At 34.2% G+C, this 15,765-nt stretch overlaps 1 long non-coding RNA gene across 2 annotated transcripts in view; it reads left to right on the plus strand.

The window, feature by feature from the left end:
* LOC106998830 (uncharacterized) overlaps positions 1-15,765 on the plus strand; it is a 44,238-nt gene that overhangs the window by 13,193 nt on the left and 15,280 nt on the right. Inside the window, exons 3-4 of one of the 2 annotated variants that reach the window (XR_013418177.1) lie at positions 2,219-2,289; positions 11,555-13,853. This is a non-coding gene — a long non-coding RNA (uncharacterized LOC106998830). Of the gene's footprint in view, positions 1-2,218; positions 2,290-11,554; positions 13,854-15,765 lie in introns of those variants that run through there. The other variant, XR_013418176.1, reaches the window with a different exon arrangement.

Genomic DNA, 15,765 nt, shown 5'->3' on the forward strand with positions numbered 1-15,765 from the left:
CTTGCCTTCTGAAAATGTAAGATTTTATTTATTATTCTGTGTTATTATTAAACAACATTCTATGAAATAAATCTCAAGAATTTCTGCAAGCAGGAATGTTGACTGTCTAGTACAATTTGGTTTACTGAACTTTATTGTCAATGTGTCAAGTAAAGTTTAATTCTTTCATTTAAAAAAAGATAGACAAGATGATGAGTAGGGAGCTGTTTTCACTTTGACTTGAGCTACCTCACAATATTAGAACGACACTTTACATAAGTGTCTAAATATTAAATGCTATTTTTCTACTGGGAACATCACCTGATAACATTTTTATCAGTTAAATCTCCTGATCAGCGTGTCTCTTTGGTCAGTTTGACAGTGAATTTTGTCTTACCTGTGAAGTTAAACCCATGATAAGCACCGCCAGCTCCTCTGTCATCTTATACTGTTTTCCTCTTTGTATATTCAGCTCTTTGTAAGTTTTCTCAGGCAGTTTGATCTTTACTCTCAGTTAATCTCCAACTCACTAGTAATAAAACCTTATCATGAGACATTCAATCATTCACCTACTCTTTCATGCGTTACAAAAATATCCATTTACCATATACTATGTCTCAGGCATTGTACAAAGTAGTTTGTTTTAAGCCACTAAATTCAAGGTCTGCAAAATGCTAAGATAATATTTTTCTTTAGTGGTGTTATTGTGCAGCCCAAGCATTTCAGTAATTTCCTAGCCTTGACTAAATTCACCTGCATACAACCTTATACTCCATATGTACACCAAAAATCCTGGTCTGCCAGGACTGCACATCCACTGAAACTAAAACAATATGGGAATCTATTCAGCTTTACACAACAGGGACAACAGAGTGTCATAAGGAAACCAGCCCCCAGATCAATCCTGTTAAGCCTTGTCTGTGAACGTCTGTTTTATCTATTATTTAAAATGAAAATGCTCACTAACTGCCTACTGTGCTCAGGCAAGCCACATACAGCAGAGAAGTGGACCTAGTAGAATATAATAATGGATGGTGGCAAATTGGAAAATGCACACTCACTTTAAAGGGAACAGCAAGCTACCTAACCACAAATTGTTGTCTTGCAGGATTATGGAACCAACGTGGTCAGATTTGTTTTATGAAACCCAAAATTTAACTTCTAATGTCTCAATTTTTAAGGTGCAGGTATAATTTAATACATCTACAAATCAAATAAAGTGTATATACTTACAGTAATTCTATTTTTTACATAAAAAGAACTTTCATTTCAATAGAGACTAAACTAAATTAAAAATTGATCGACAAGCCTATTATCTTTACTATCAAATAACATAAAATAGAAAAACTTATGTCAATATTTTAAGCTAATTTAGATAAGTAAGAACATTTTAAAAATGAAAATAATAAGATAAGTTAGTGACTAATTTCTCTGTCTACATAAAATGAACACAGAACTTCTATATGTCAGAAAATTATAAAAGAATTCAAAGGTAAACTTCAAAGCAGAAATAATATTTCCCAGTAATATCTGACTCTCATACACCACCAATGAGACTATTGATTGCCTCCACCTTTCTAAGAAACAGTTTAACAATATATATCAAGAAGGATAAAAATAATATAAGCTTTGACCTAGTGAACCAATTTCTAAGAATTTATACTAAGGAGATTGTTTGAAATAGTTTCATGTATGATTAAAATTTTATTTACATGGGTGATTATTCTAGAATATTGATCACGTCACATAAACTATTTCTCATGTTATTTATTACATCAAATATTGGAAATAGGCTAACATCCAGCATTAAAAAGGATAAATAATCATAACCAATTCAATAGAAATTATTTTACACTCTTCATAACACGATGGTTTTAAATATTTTTTAAGATATAAGGCAAATAGTGATATTTAACTTAGCTTTTTAAAATATCATATAAAATCACCTACAATCTACCACTGGTTTTTAATGGCTGCTTGCAGATTAGAATATACCTTTTGGAAATATTCCTGAATGCCTCCGAGCATAGCACATGAATATGTATATCCTACCATTTTGTTTTTCCCTCCCTTCTCACCTTCATCCTCTTCTCTCTTTCTCATTATGCACTAAGCAATGTATCAGAGATATATTCATGGTTCATTACATTTTTTAGTGTAATTTTAGATGAGTATGCAACATTCCTTCGTATAACAAGTACAAACATAAGCATCTAATCCCTTATTTATTGTTTTTTAGGTCCTCTGCAGTTTTTTGTTGTTGTTGATGATGATCTTCCTGTCATAGACAATGCTGTAATGAACAGACTAGTAAGTATAACTGTATAAACTCCAGCAACTTTTTTCTGTAATGTTTCCTAATTGAGAGGTTACTGGGCAAAAAGCAGACATATATAAAATTCTAATAGATATTCTTAGATTTTCTGTAAAGTTAGTACCAAGTTAAATTTCTACAAGTAGTGTAACACAGTATATGTTTTTCCCAGTACTAAATATGAGCAAAGGTTTTTGAATTACGCAAACCTGATAGTCAAAAAAACCTCATTATTGTAACTGTGTGATCTTGACTACTAGTGAGGTTAAACACCTTCTTTTTTTTTCTTTTGCTTTTCGACAATAACTTTCATCTTAAATGAATTACCTTTTATTTATTTATTTATTTATTTATTTATTTATTTTTCTTAGACAGGGTTTCACTCTGTCTCCCAGGCTGGAGTGCAGCAGTGCCATCATGGCTCACTGCAGCCTCAACCTCCTAGACTCCAGTGATTTTCCCACCTCAGTGTCCCGAGTAGCTGGGAGTACTGGCATGCACCACCATGCCTGGCTAATGTTTGTATTTTTCTTTTTATGGAGAAGAGGTTTCACCATGTTTCCCAGGCTCATCGTGAACTGTTGGGCTCAAGCTCTCTGCCCACCCTGGCCTCCCAAAGTGCTGGGATTACAGGCATGAGCCATTGTGTCCAAGCTGAATTATCTATTTATATTCTATGCCCATTTTTATTATAATATTTGTTTTTTACATAATTTCACAGAAAGTTTTAGTCAAAATTAGGAAAAATTATTATGAAAGATTATTTCTAAGGAATATCATAATGAGTATTTTAACATTGAATTTTAATTTTTTTCATTTAAAATTTTATACATGTATCATTTTTATGCTATAAAATTATATAACCATTTTACTTAAAAGGCAATAAAGGATATGATGATCAGCAGGTAAGTCATAAAACAATATAAAGGTTTCATAGGATAGAAACCCATTTTTATTCATATAAACCTCCTGTAATTCCAGGCTCATTTTTTTTTTTTACTAGTTATTTGACTCCAGCATCACTCATACAGCATTTCTGTATGTCTTGATAAGTACACAGGTTTTCTACATTTTTTGAGCTAAATCGTGATGAAGCAGATGATAATCTGAGGCTTGCCTGCTATATTGTGAAAATCTGTCTGTGCTTGTAATAAAGGCTTCATCTCCACAACACCTAAAGTATGTGTCAAGGGTGGATAATTGAAACTCTTTTTTTAAAATGGAAAATACCATATTACGCGAATTATTTGTGTGAATTACTCATTTCTTTATTTTAATATAAAGTATACATTAAGGCTTCTAAAAAAATACTTTTGTTTGTTTTCAAAGGTAAAGAAAAGCAATACACTTTTGAAATTAATAGACAAGAGAAAAAAATAACATATCTCAAATAGAATTGGGCTAGTATAGTGCTGATTATCTCTCTCTCGTATGGTTTACATTATGTGTGTTTGTTTAGAAACATCATTTTACTAATCTTTGGGATATTGTAGCCAAGTAGTCTGCAGAGTTTTGCTGTTCAATTTATCTTATCTTTAATATTGATTTGTGGGCTCTTAGGGCCATCAGCTATACTACGAAAAGGTCCTCTTTTGTTGGTCCTTTGTCATTTACTTCTTGTTTCCAATCCATCAGCACATTTTTTATTAAGTTCCTATTTTGTTAAAGGCAAGACGCTAAGCAAAAGGCAACGAATTATAGAAATTACAACCTGCCCTTTAAAAGCTCGTAGTCTGTGCAGGAGTGGAAGGACTATAATATTTAAAGAGAATTAAGATAATTTAATAAGAATTATTTCAACAATAAGCATTGAAGATTTTGTTTTCATTTTGTTACTTGTTTACATGTTTTTACCTGGAATAAAATATAAATGTTTTAGTGCCCATAGCTAAGAGAGGCGATAGGGCAGTGAATAACATAATATGTGTGGCTATAATATGGTTGTAGGTATAGACTGTATATAGAAAAATAAGAAGAAAAAAACAAATTCTGAAAGACTCAGAAATAAATCTATTACTGAAACTATTTGGTGAAGACTAAGCTATTGAAATGTCAATAATTGATTTAACATACATTATTTAGCATTGGTCTCTTTAATTGGGAAATTGTTGTTTCCAAAAACTAAATGGGAACTTATTGTTTATGTGATAGAACACGGAGATCTTTCGTGACTCAGCGATGGCTGGATTCAGAGGACAAAAGATTGGTACAAGCAGTGACTTTTCTCCATCTCTTGGTTCTGTCTGCCTCTGTTTTGGCCCTGGGCAGACAAGCATGCCCCATTGTGGTGCAAAGAAGGCTATGGAAGTTTCAGCCTCCTATCATTCTGGGTTTTAGTATATATACATGATATGATATGTTTTTTTCTTTTTTTTCCTTTTTTTTTTTTTTTTTTTGAGTCAGAGTCTCGCTCTGTCGCCCAGGCTGGAATGCAGTGACGCGATCTCGGCTCACTGCAAGTTCCACCTCCCGGGTTCACGCCATTCTCCTGTCTCAGCCTCCCCAGTAGCTGGGACTACAGGCGCCCGCCACCTCGCCCGGCTAATTTTGTTTGTTTGTTTTTTAGTAGAGACAGGTTTTCACCGTGTTAACCAGGGTGGTCTTGATCTCCTGACCTTGTGATCCGCCCGCCTCGGCCTCCCAAAGTGCTGGGATTACAGGCGTGAGCCACCGCGCCCGGCCGATGATATCTTTTTAAAGTCAAGTTGAAAAAAGCCCCAATTCAATGCTTCAAATCAAGGAGCATGCCTATCTCTGAGCCAACCTCTGTTGATGGGAAAACAGGATGCACTAAATGGCTAAAGCCTGAGTCAATATATACCCTTGAAATAGGGGATTTAACCAGCTCCACCAAAACAAGCAAACTGAAAGTGGGGTTTGCCACTCCTGAAAGGAAAATAAAAAAACAAAATGATTTGTAGATGATCTACAAGCAGTAAGCTTGATGATATGAAGCAAGAAAATATCAATTAGGTGATTGTGGGGATTCATTTTTAACACTTAGAGTTCACATACTTGTATGTTTTGTATGAACATATGAATAGAATGTTAACAAAGTAGCCAACATATCTAAATGTTGTTTAAAGAAGAGAATTTCAATGTTAGGTGGAGTGTTGGGGAATAAGCACAGGTAAAATGTTAAGAAAAAAAATCAGTAGGCAAATTTAACAGTAAATATCAACATTTTTATAACTGCTTCACCATTTTACCCACAGTCATATCTTGAAATTCATCATAACGAAAAAATTGGTCAAGCAAAAATGAATATATATGTTTATTGCATATGCTTAATATCAACATGGGAAAACCACTAAATGATGAATAATAAATAATTAATTGAATAACCCATATAGTGAAATACTTTGGAAGCATTGAATAGCATAATTAGTTTTTTGTTTGTTTGTTTTGAGACAGAGTCTTGCTCTGTCACTTGGGCTCAAGTGGAGTGGCACGATCTTGGCTCACTGCAACCTCTGCCTCCCAGGTTCAAGCGATTCTCCTGCCTCAGTCTCCAGAGTAGCTGGAATTACAGGCATGCACCACCATGCCTGGGTTATTTTTGTATTTTTTTAGTAGAGATGGAGTTTAAACATGTTGGCCATGCTGGTCTTGAACTCCTGTCCTCAGGAGATCTGACCACCCAGCACCCAAAGTGCTGGGGTTACAGGTGAATGTTATAATGAGTTTTTATAAAATAAACTATTGCACAAAAAAGTTTAAAAAATAGTGTGTGTAATATGATTATATTTACATATATTAATTCTTAGAGAAGGTTTGGAAGGTTGTTTACTAAGATATTTTAAAATTGATTATGTCTATATTGTGGGGCTAGAGGCAATTTTTGTTTTTGCTTAGTTGCATTTTCTATTTTGTGGAATAAAAAAATGTAATTTTAAAATTTATAATAATAGAGGGAAAGGAAAATTTCTTGATTTTCCATTTCAAAGTAAAAGACAATTTCAATGACATTAAAAATAAATGAGTGTTAGCATAGTTTGAGTATTTTAGCTTTATTTCTTTAAAATACATGCAGAATATGGCACATCAGTTAGCAAAAGAAAAAAAAGTGACCTGTGTGTGTAGGCTTGTGTATGTATGTGAATACACATATATTTACACATACATTGTACAACTCTCACCTCGCTTTTTTTTTTCCAGATTTTATATTATAGTTAGTTTTAACTAAATGCCAGCTTTTTTCCCTATTACCAAGCCACTGAATTACATAAAATGTATAAAATGGAGCATTGCTATTGTGCGTCTGGAATATACATGAGCCAAAGAACCATGCAATTGCGAGTAAGAAGAGAATTACAGTTTTAGCCTCAAAAGACCCTTGATCACACATCACTCATTTTGAAATATAACACTTGAAGAAAGCGAAATAAGACTTTGAAAGTTTTATTGGAAGATTTGCCAATATCTTGCAGAATAAAATCTACCATGTTTCCAAATATTTATAATAACTGACATAAAAAATAAATACAACTATCTAAATCCAAATAACTTTTGATTTAAAAGGAAAATATAACTTAAAGATGTGCATGAGGGAATCACAGAATGTCAAATCTGGAATGTCTTAGAGATCATCTAGTTTTAATCTTATATTTTATAAATATGACCAGCTGGAAACCATGATGCAAAATGACTCACCTGAAGTCCTGAAGCTCAGTGAGGGGAAATTCAAGATCACATTGCCTGACTCACAGTCCTTTGCTTTTGTTGTTAAGCTACACTGCTAAAGCAACCACAAATGAGCTCAGTACTCCTTGGATTTTCCTCCCTGTGGGTCTGGAGAAACAATGATTTGGCTTGTGCTGTCAAATAACAGATATAGCCTTTGAGTCAAGTAAACTACTTATCTCACAGTTTATTTACTGTGTAACTTTGGACACATTAGTTAAGCTCTCTGAGCCTCACTTTTCTCATGTTTTAAATGTTTAAATACTATCTTCATAAAAGTATTGTGAAACCTTTATATTTTGGAGATTACATGTATGAAGAACCTAGTATATACCAGGTTTTAAGTAGATTGGCCTATTTCCAGTGTTCCCAGACTATCTTGCACAGGACTAAAACTGATCAACCTGTCAACTTCTTAAGAATACTGATAAGGTATTCTTTTTCAGATGGCCCTTAAATTTTGCCTAAGATACAAGATACTGATTCTTAATTCTCCATTTACTGTATTTAGTCATCTCTTTTATTTTATTTAAGAAAATCTGACTTTTTATTACAATGGAAAGGGAGATTTCACATTGATCAATTTGAAAATGAGATAACATAGACATTCTGTCAACCATGTTTTGTCTAAATTTTCAGAGTGTGCATTTCATCTTTTTTATTCTAGAAGATAATGTATGTGAGCATTTCTTTTATTAGGCTTCATAATCTCTCTCTCTCTTTTTTTTTTTTTTTTTTTTTTTTTTTGAGACAGAATCTTGTTCTGTCACCCAGGCTAGAGTATGGTGGTGCAATCTTGGCTCTCCACTACCTCTGCCTCCCTGATTCAAGTGGTTCTGTTGCCTCAACCTCCAAAGTAGCTGAGACTACAGGCACTCATCACCATGCCTGGCTAATTTTTACATTTTTAGTAGAGATAAGGTTCATCATGTGGGCCAGACTGGTCTCGAACTCCTGACCTCAAGTGATCTGCCCACCTCAGCCTTCCAAAGTGCTGGGATTACAGGTGTGAGCCACCATGCCCGGCCAGGTTTCCTAATCGTTTAAATAAGCTTAATTTCTATTTGCTTCAAGATGGGTTATCCACAATGTATGTTTCACTGTCTTTATTTAAAAATACACATCTTTATTAAAACTACATATAGTTAAAACTACACTTATAGAGGTGATTAATCATTATTAATTAATATCTGGGGAGACATTGATACTATTTCTTTACATTAAGCTATTTTAAGATCTCATTTTGAGCAGTAAAAGTTTAATATATAACTGAGGTAGTATTTCTCAGGCTCTAACCACCACTTCAGGGATGTATATCCCATTAGAATCAAGGAAATGGAATACAACCTCAGAGAGACCTTAAAAGTATCATGCTGAAAGCAAAAGACATTTTCAACAGTCCAGGAAATCATAATGAGGTTCCATCATCAGGGTATGCAAAAACCACCAGAATAACCCCTTAGCACCAAGAGTACCCTTTTGGCATAGAAAGGAAAGTACTTAATGGGATGAAAAAAGCTGTGGGTTCCATTGTGAATAGATCATTCTAGGAAGTGCTTAGATGGGAAATACTGAGTAGAAGTTACCAGGAAACAGATTTCAGCCTGTAAAATGAAGAACACTTAAATATTCAGAACTTTTTAAAGCTGCCAAGGAAATGGTGAATTTTTTGGCACACATCTCTTCATGAAAAGATTGGTATATTTAAACGTGCTCCATAATTTCCCTAAAATATGAAAAATTATCTTATTCAATTTATTTTAAAGAAAAATAACAAAATACAGTATTAAAAGTGATTCTTAGATTACAATAACTTTGAAATCTTCTTTACTATGATATTAAAAGTAATTTGCAATGTTAAAATATAATACTGTTTAAGATGTATTTTAAAAAATCAGCTATTGGTTTAGTACTTGAAAATAGCTTTAACTTTGACTGTGCAATGATCTTTAAAACCATGATTTTTATAGACATTAACCTGATATTGTGTTAAAATTAAAATAACCATTATATTTTAAAATTAAATCAAAACAATTATAATATTTTAACTAATTTCTTAGGTTTGTTAATTTCTCGGTTTTAGCTAATTAGATTAGCTTTAACTAATTTCTTAAATTAGTGGCAAACCCAATAAATCCAATGCAAGTCTTTATGTTTATCTTTTTGTGTTGAGCACATATATGCATGCACTTGTATTTTGCAGTTGGATATTGAATAAATATAAGAAATTCTCCATAGATCTGACTGGATTTAGAGAAGGAAAATGTAGTAAAACAGAATTGTGATGCATACTTATTCAATTAACTGTATTATTTCCAGAAAAATTCTGTCAATTAAAATAATGGTTTAAAAATAGTAAAATATTAAAAACAATAATAATGAAATGATACTTATTTGTTAAAATCTTTGCATATATTACTTATAAAACATATTTCTTATTTCTTATTATTACATGAAGAGGTGCGAAGTCAGGAGTAGATTTTGAAAGGAAATTCAGGACACATAACTTCCCTGTAACATAACATACCGAGAGCTTAGATCAAGTTGTTGTAGTTCTTGAAATATTTAAACCTGGATGATTAATATAAGTTCTCTGGGGTTCAGTGTCCTCATTTTTAAAACAAGTATGCTCAAACTTCAAATGATATTATAAGCTAACAACAAACATAAAAACAAACCAAAGCAAAACAACTGAAAATCTTACAATAAAGTCTATTATGTTTATTATATCAAATCAATATATACTATATGTGTCACAACAAAACAACCAAAAAGCCTCCTATATTTATTATGTCAATTCAATTCATCCTGTGTGTCTGGTGTCTTGGTGCTGAGGATACAGTGATTTTCAAAAGATAACAGAAATGAATGACAACAAAACAGCCGGCTTCCTGACCTCATACAGCTTTCCTTCATTGGGTTCCCTGACTTAACTTTATAGTGACTTTTTCCAAAAGATAAATAACTGGATACCAATGTTTTAACTAATACATGCAATCTCTGTCCTTGAGAAACATTTTAGTTTGAAATGTGTGCATTAAATCAATTGTTTAACTTGACCCAAATATGTATTCAAATCATATGAATTCATGGCCTTTATGCTCAGAAAAGATATTTTCATACCTGGTAAGATAGAGTTATATATTGTAGTAAACATTTTTAATAATGTTCAACAATGAATAAGACCTTCCTGGGTTCATGGCTCTGCGATGTGGCCTTGCTGATACAGTCATAATGGAGTGAATTCTCTTTCTTCACCTTCTTGTACCTGGGATGATCTTGATTTCTTCCTTTAGTGAATACAGTGTGACAGAAGTGATGTTGTGTGAGTTCTGGAGTTTTGCACAAGAAGCCTTGAAGCTTCTCCTCTCTACATCTTCGAACCTTGGAATGAAGTTCAATCAAGCCTATGTGAGGTTGACAGGAAAATAAAAATTCCCCAGCTGAGAAGTTGTACTAATTTCTAGGCACGTGGGTCATCCAGCCCAGGCCCCTTTCAGCTGAGTGCAGTCCCATGGTGAGCCCAGGCAAAACCAAAAGAGGAGTTACTCAAGCAACCCACAGATTTGGTTGAAATAGTAAATTATCATTGACTAAGGCACCAAAACGTTGAGTGGTGAGTTCTATCGCATTAGATAACTGATTTTCCTTATTTTACTAGATAATTTCCTTATTTTACTAGATCATATAATAGGGTACAAGAAGTTGTAGTTGTAGAAAATCAATCCAGAATTTATTGATTTTTAGAATGACACCATAAACATGTAACTCTACTGAGATGTACAATAGCAAAAGTGAAAAAGAGGCTATCCATCAGCAAAATGGAATGTGAACAATTTTATGACTTGTTGAAAGTATATATTTAGGCCGGGCGTGGTGGCTCAAGCCTGTAATCCCAGCACTTTGGGAGGCCGAGACGGGCGGATCAAGAGGTCAGGAGATCGAGACCATCCTGGCTAACACGGTGAAACCCCGTCTCTACTAAAAAATACAAAAAAACTAGCCGGGCGAGGTGGCGGGCGCCTGTAGTCCCAGCTGCTCGGGAGGCTGAGGCAGGAGAACGGCGTGAACCCGGGAGGCGGAGCTTGCAGTGAGCTGAGATCCGGCCACTGCACTCCAGCCTGGGCGACAGAGAGAGACTCCGTCTCAAAAAAAAAAAAAAAAAAAAAAAAAAGAAAGTATATATTTAGTTGTTATACTTGAATGAATAAAACATATAATAAAGTATTCCATTCTTACACAATTATGCAGTATGTCTACAAAAAAAGTAAATTTGAAGAGTAAAGGCAATTATCCTTTTAAAACAGATAGTTCAAAACCTCCTTAACTAAGGAAAGAGAAGAGGCTTAGAATGAGTCAAGATTTCAGTCACAGCATATCGGATTAATGCTCTAATTCTTTGACAACTGGATGGTAATGACTTAGATTAAAGCAGAGGACTCCACACTAATACAATTTATAACTGCCCTTTCAGAAGATTTTAGGTCCTTAGATGATTAAATACAAGAAATGTGGATCCCTACTTACTGTTTTCCATGCATTATAGACAACTATTAATATTTAATAAATGTTTTACAGGTACATTGATTCCTACAATTTACTTCTTTCTAAAGCAAGTGTTCTCTTCTCATGGATATTAACAGAACATGATGGAATGACTTTCACTTTCAATTTTCTAAACATTTTGAAGGCTGCTCTATGGAAGCATCCATTAGACTCTGAATATTTCTAAGATCCAGATGCAATCTCATTTGTCACTGTGTTCCTTGGGGCCAACATTTTGCAGTTCTACAGAAGAAGGTAGTTTTTCAATAAATGTTGTCCTGTTGAATGAATAATTATAAGACAGTAGTAAATCTGAATCTTTATAATTCAGATTCTCAGTAGCTATATGATTCTGGACTAACATGATCTGTCCTCTCCTATGTCTTTTCCATAGCATAACAAGAAAAATGTTGACACCCACAGTTTGCCTAGGCAAAGTTGAATGTATTACGTAATTGCCTTTGTATAAAAATCAATGGAGAAAAAATTATTTTCAAAGTACATGTGCTCTTTATGTTTATCAAAATTCTGACATACAATTATATTATTAAAGGAGAATAAGTAGAAAAACGGTAGAAAATTGTGTCTAAAGTATAAACACTTACATTGCAATGGAAAAATCTTTGCAAAAAGTCTGGAACGGATTAAAGGGAAGCCAGATATTTTTCCACTACTGTGGCAGTTTCCATGGCCATGCTCACTGTCTCAGGATTACTGAGCTGTTTTTGCTCCTTTGCATGGTCCATGTACCTAACTCCTTTGTCTTCAGCATGAGAGAACAGAGTGGTGTACCGAGCAGAGAGAAAGAAAAACTTTACAGTACCCATTAACTTCCACTGTTCTTTGACTTTGAAATGATTTCTCCAATGGATAAGTTTTAAAATATTTTTTTCAGCGTGTATTGATTTTCAAAGGTACTTTGTGGTTTCCTCGTAGAAAATTCACTTAGTACTAATAGCATGCTTAAACTGTGCCTCTGATATTATAGAAACAGACCATTTTTTCCAGAAATAAAGACAGAAATATTTTTATTTTAGAATAGGCACTCTTTTTTTCCCATGTGTTTATTTTTGGCTAGAGACCTACCACCTTTTACATTTTATTATTTAAAATAAAGTAGCCTGTAAGATGAAAAACTAAAAATAAATAAACAAAAAGAATAATAGTAGTGAAAATGAAAATTACTAAGTATAATTGATAATTGTAATGAAATATATAAAAATTATCTTCAAATATTTGGACATAGGATAGGTGAAATATACATTCAAAATGTCTTCAAGGCCGGGCATGGTGGCTCATGCCTGTAATCCCAGCACTTTGGGAGGCCAAGGCGGACAGATCACCTGAGATCAGGAGTTCGAAAACAGCATGACCAAAATGGTGAAAACCCATCTTTACTAAAAACACAAAAAAATTAGCCAGGTGTGGTGGCATGTGCCTGTAACCCCAGCTACTCGGGAGGCTGAGGCAGGAGAATCGCTTGAACCCGGGAGGCGAAGGTTGCAGTGAGCCGAGATCACACCATTGCAGTCCAGCCTGGGCAACGAAGAGCAAAACTCCGTCTCAAAAAGAAAAAAAAAAAAGAAAAAGCCTTCAATTATTGTATAGACTTTATCAGTTTATATTATTGCCAAATATCTAAAATATTTACCTTATTGAATATTTTAGTAAAATAAAAATATATAGCAGTCTAATGGTAGATATGATTGAGTCTGCTGTTATGTGATTAATTTTGGTTTTTGTTAGATATAACATTTTTACATAGGAAATCTCAGCATTGGATAATGAAATACATAAGGCAAAGCATTTCTTATATATGTGAAATATATATCCTCACAAGGCATTTTGAATTGCCATTTTCTGGAGTAATGCTTTCTAAAATTCCTTAGTATCATGCTATACCTGATCACACAGCATGTACTCCTTAATCAACCTGACTGTGGAAGAAATACAGAAGTATAATTACGTTTGTTCCTTCTGCTTCTTTTCCTGGGTAATTCCTTCTTACAGTAATTAGATGGACTGCGCAAGGTAGGTTTACTTGTGGAGGGGGAGCTTGATAGGGGGAACCGAAGCTCAATCCAGGTAATAAAACTGTCTGCACCGGGGACAACATTCTTACACTGAAGTCTTTCAGAAAAAGAAAAAGTTCCTTGTACTGTACTTGCAACTCTTCTATAAGTTTGAGATTGTTTCAAAATGAAGAAATAATTTTGCAAAGAAATTTATGCTTTCTTAATAACAGTAAAATAAAAACCAATCAAATTTTAAAATTTCAAGTTATTATCTAGATTGTAGATTGAATACGCCCAATAAAACTTCTCATCAAAGTGATTTTTTTCAAAGTCTGCTATAAATTCTTGTTTAGATACTGTGAAGATGACAGAAATCATTATTGATTGTGGATTTTTCCGTAACCTTGTGTAGTTAAGATTGGTACACAGTTCACATAAATACTGACCTACTGAACACCATAAACTAGTAACTTTCAATATGTAAAACACAACTCAGAAGTATAGTTAGGGCACAATCTTTTGGGGAAAAGTTCTAATTATAACCTTTGGCTTAGAAGTTTATTTCTTTTAGATAGTCTTATTTTCTCTAACAGTCACTTTGTGTTTTGTATGCAGAAATGAAACTGTTAGAATGATTAAAGACTTAAGAGATGGTTTAAAGTAGATCATTGTACTATGAAATGATGGTCTTCAGTGAAATGAATTACAGAAATGAGCATGTAGCATGGATAATCTTCTCTTGACTTTGAAGTATTATAGGAACAAAAGCATCATACTTCTGTATCAGTATTTATTTGAGAAGATGTCATCCTCACAAGTAAACTCAACTCTATAATCTTTCTAAAAATGAGGCAGTGTCATAGGAGTCTGACCACTTACTTATATTTTTATTATGAACATACTCATGGATTTTATATTTTTTCAGAGTTAAAATGGTTTTATGTGTGTAGTAATTGGTAGGGAGCTTAATAACTCATTTTTCAAAAGTGCTTTTAGCTTTATTATTTGCTCAAAGAAATTAACCTGAGAGTAAAAATAGATGAATGATAAAATTTGTGCTAAAACATGTAATTGACACTATGGATTTGAATAGCATTCATATATGTAAGTGAAGTGAATGGGAAGTTTTAAGGTGGTTGTTTCCATTTTCTGTAATTCCTTGCTTAGTAAGGTAAGTTAGTGTTTTGTTTGTTTGTTTTAGCAAATATTCAATGCCTGTTCTCCACATTTACATGGGAGAGTATATTTTTCTATCCCAATGATGCTGGGCTTGGCTACACAATGCCTCCCTCCCTTCCCCCCTCCCTCCCTCCCTCCCTCCCTCCCCCCCCCTCCTTTCCTCCCTCCTTCCCTTCCTTCCTTCCTTCCTTCCTTCCTTCCTTCCTTCCTTCCTTCCTTCCTTCCTTCCTTCCTTCCTTCCTTCCTTCTTTTCTGTTAGGAAACTGGAGTCTTGCCTTATCACTCAGGCTGCAGTGCAGTGTCACCATCACAGCTCACTGCAGCCTAGATCTTCCAGACTCAAGTGATCCTCCCTCCTCAGCCTCCCAAGTAGCCACAACTATAGGCATGAACCACCATGCCTGGATAATTTTTTTGTATTTGTAGAGATGAGCTCTTACTATGTTGCCCAGGGGAGCCTAGAACTCCTGGGCTCGAGGAGTCTTCCCATGTTGACCTCCTAAAATTTGGGATTACAGGCGTGAGCCACTGTTCCCGTCCACAACTTTCTTTGGTTAGTAGGATGTTAGTGGATGTGATGCAAGTAATGGTTTGAAAAATGTTTGTAAGATTGGGCTTGCTCTCTTGCGCTTCTACCTTCTGCCATAAGAACGTGCCTCAGACAGCTTATAGCCCAAGGAAGATGAGAGGCTTGTAAAGCATGTCTCAACCTGACCTGAAGCTTAGACCTAAGATCAACCAACCCAGCTTACATTAGCTGAACCCCAGCCAGTTAGCATATGTGGGAGCTAGAAATAAATGTGTGTTGTTTTAAACCAGTGAGATTTTGCAATTGCTTATGACACCGTGTGGTAGGCAGCATATGGCCCACCAAAGAGGTTCATTTCCAAATCCCTGGAACCTGTGAATGTTACATTATATAGCAAATGGGAATTAAGGCTTGTAGATGGAATTAACATTACTAATCATTTAACCTTAAAATAGGGAGATGAATCTGGATTTTCTAGTTGGGCCCAATATAATCACAAGGGCACTTAAAAAAAAAAAAAA

This window comes from Macaca mulatta, chromosome 6 (genome assembly GCF_049350105.2).
Source record: "Macaca mulatta isolate MMU2019108-1 chromosome 6, T2T-MMU8v2.0, whole genome shotgun sequence".
Classification (NCBI taxonomy): Eukaryota; Metazoa; Chordata; class Mammalia; order Primates; family Cercopithecidae; genus Macaca; species Macaca mulatta.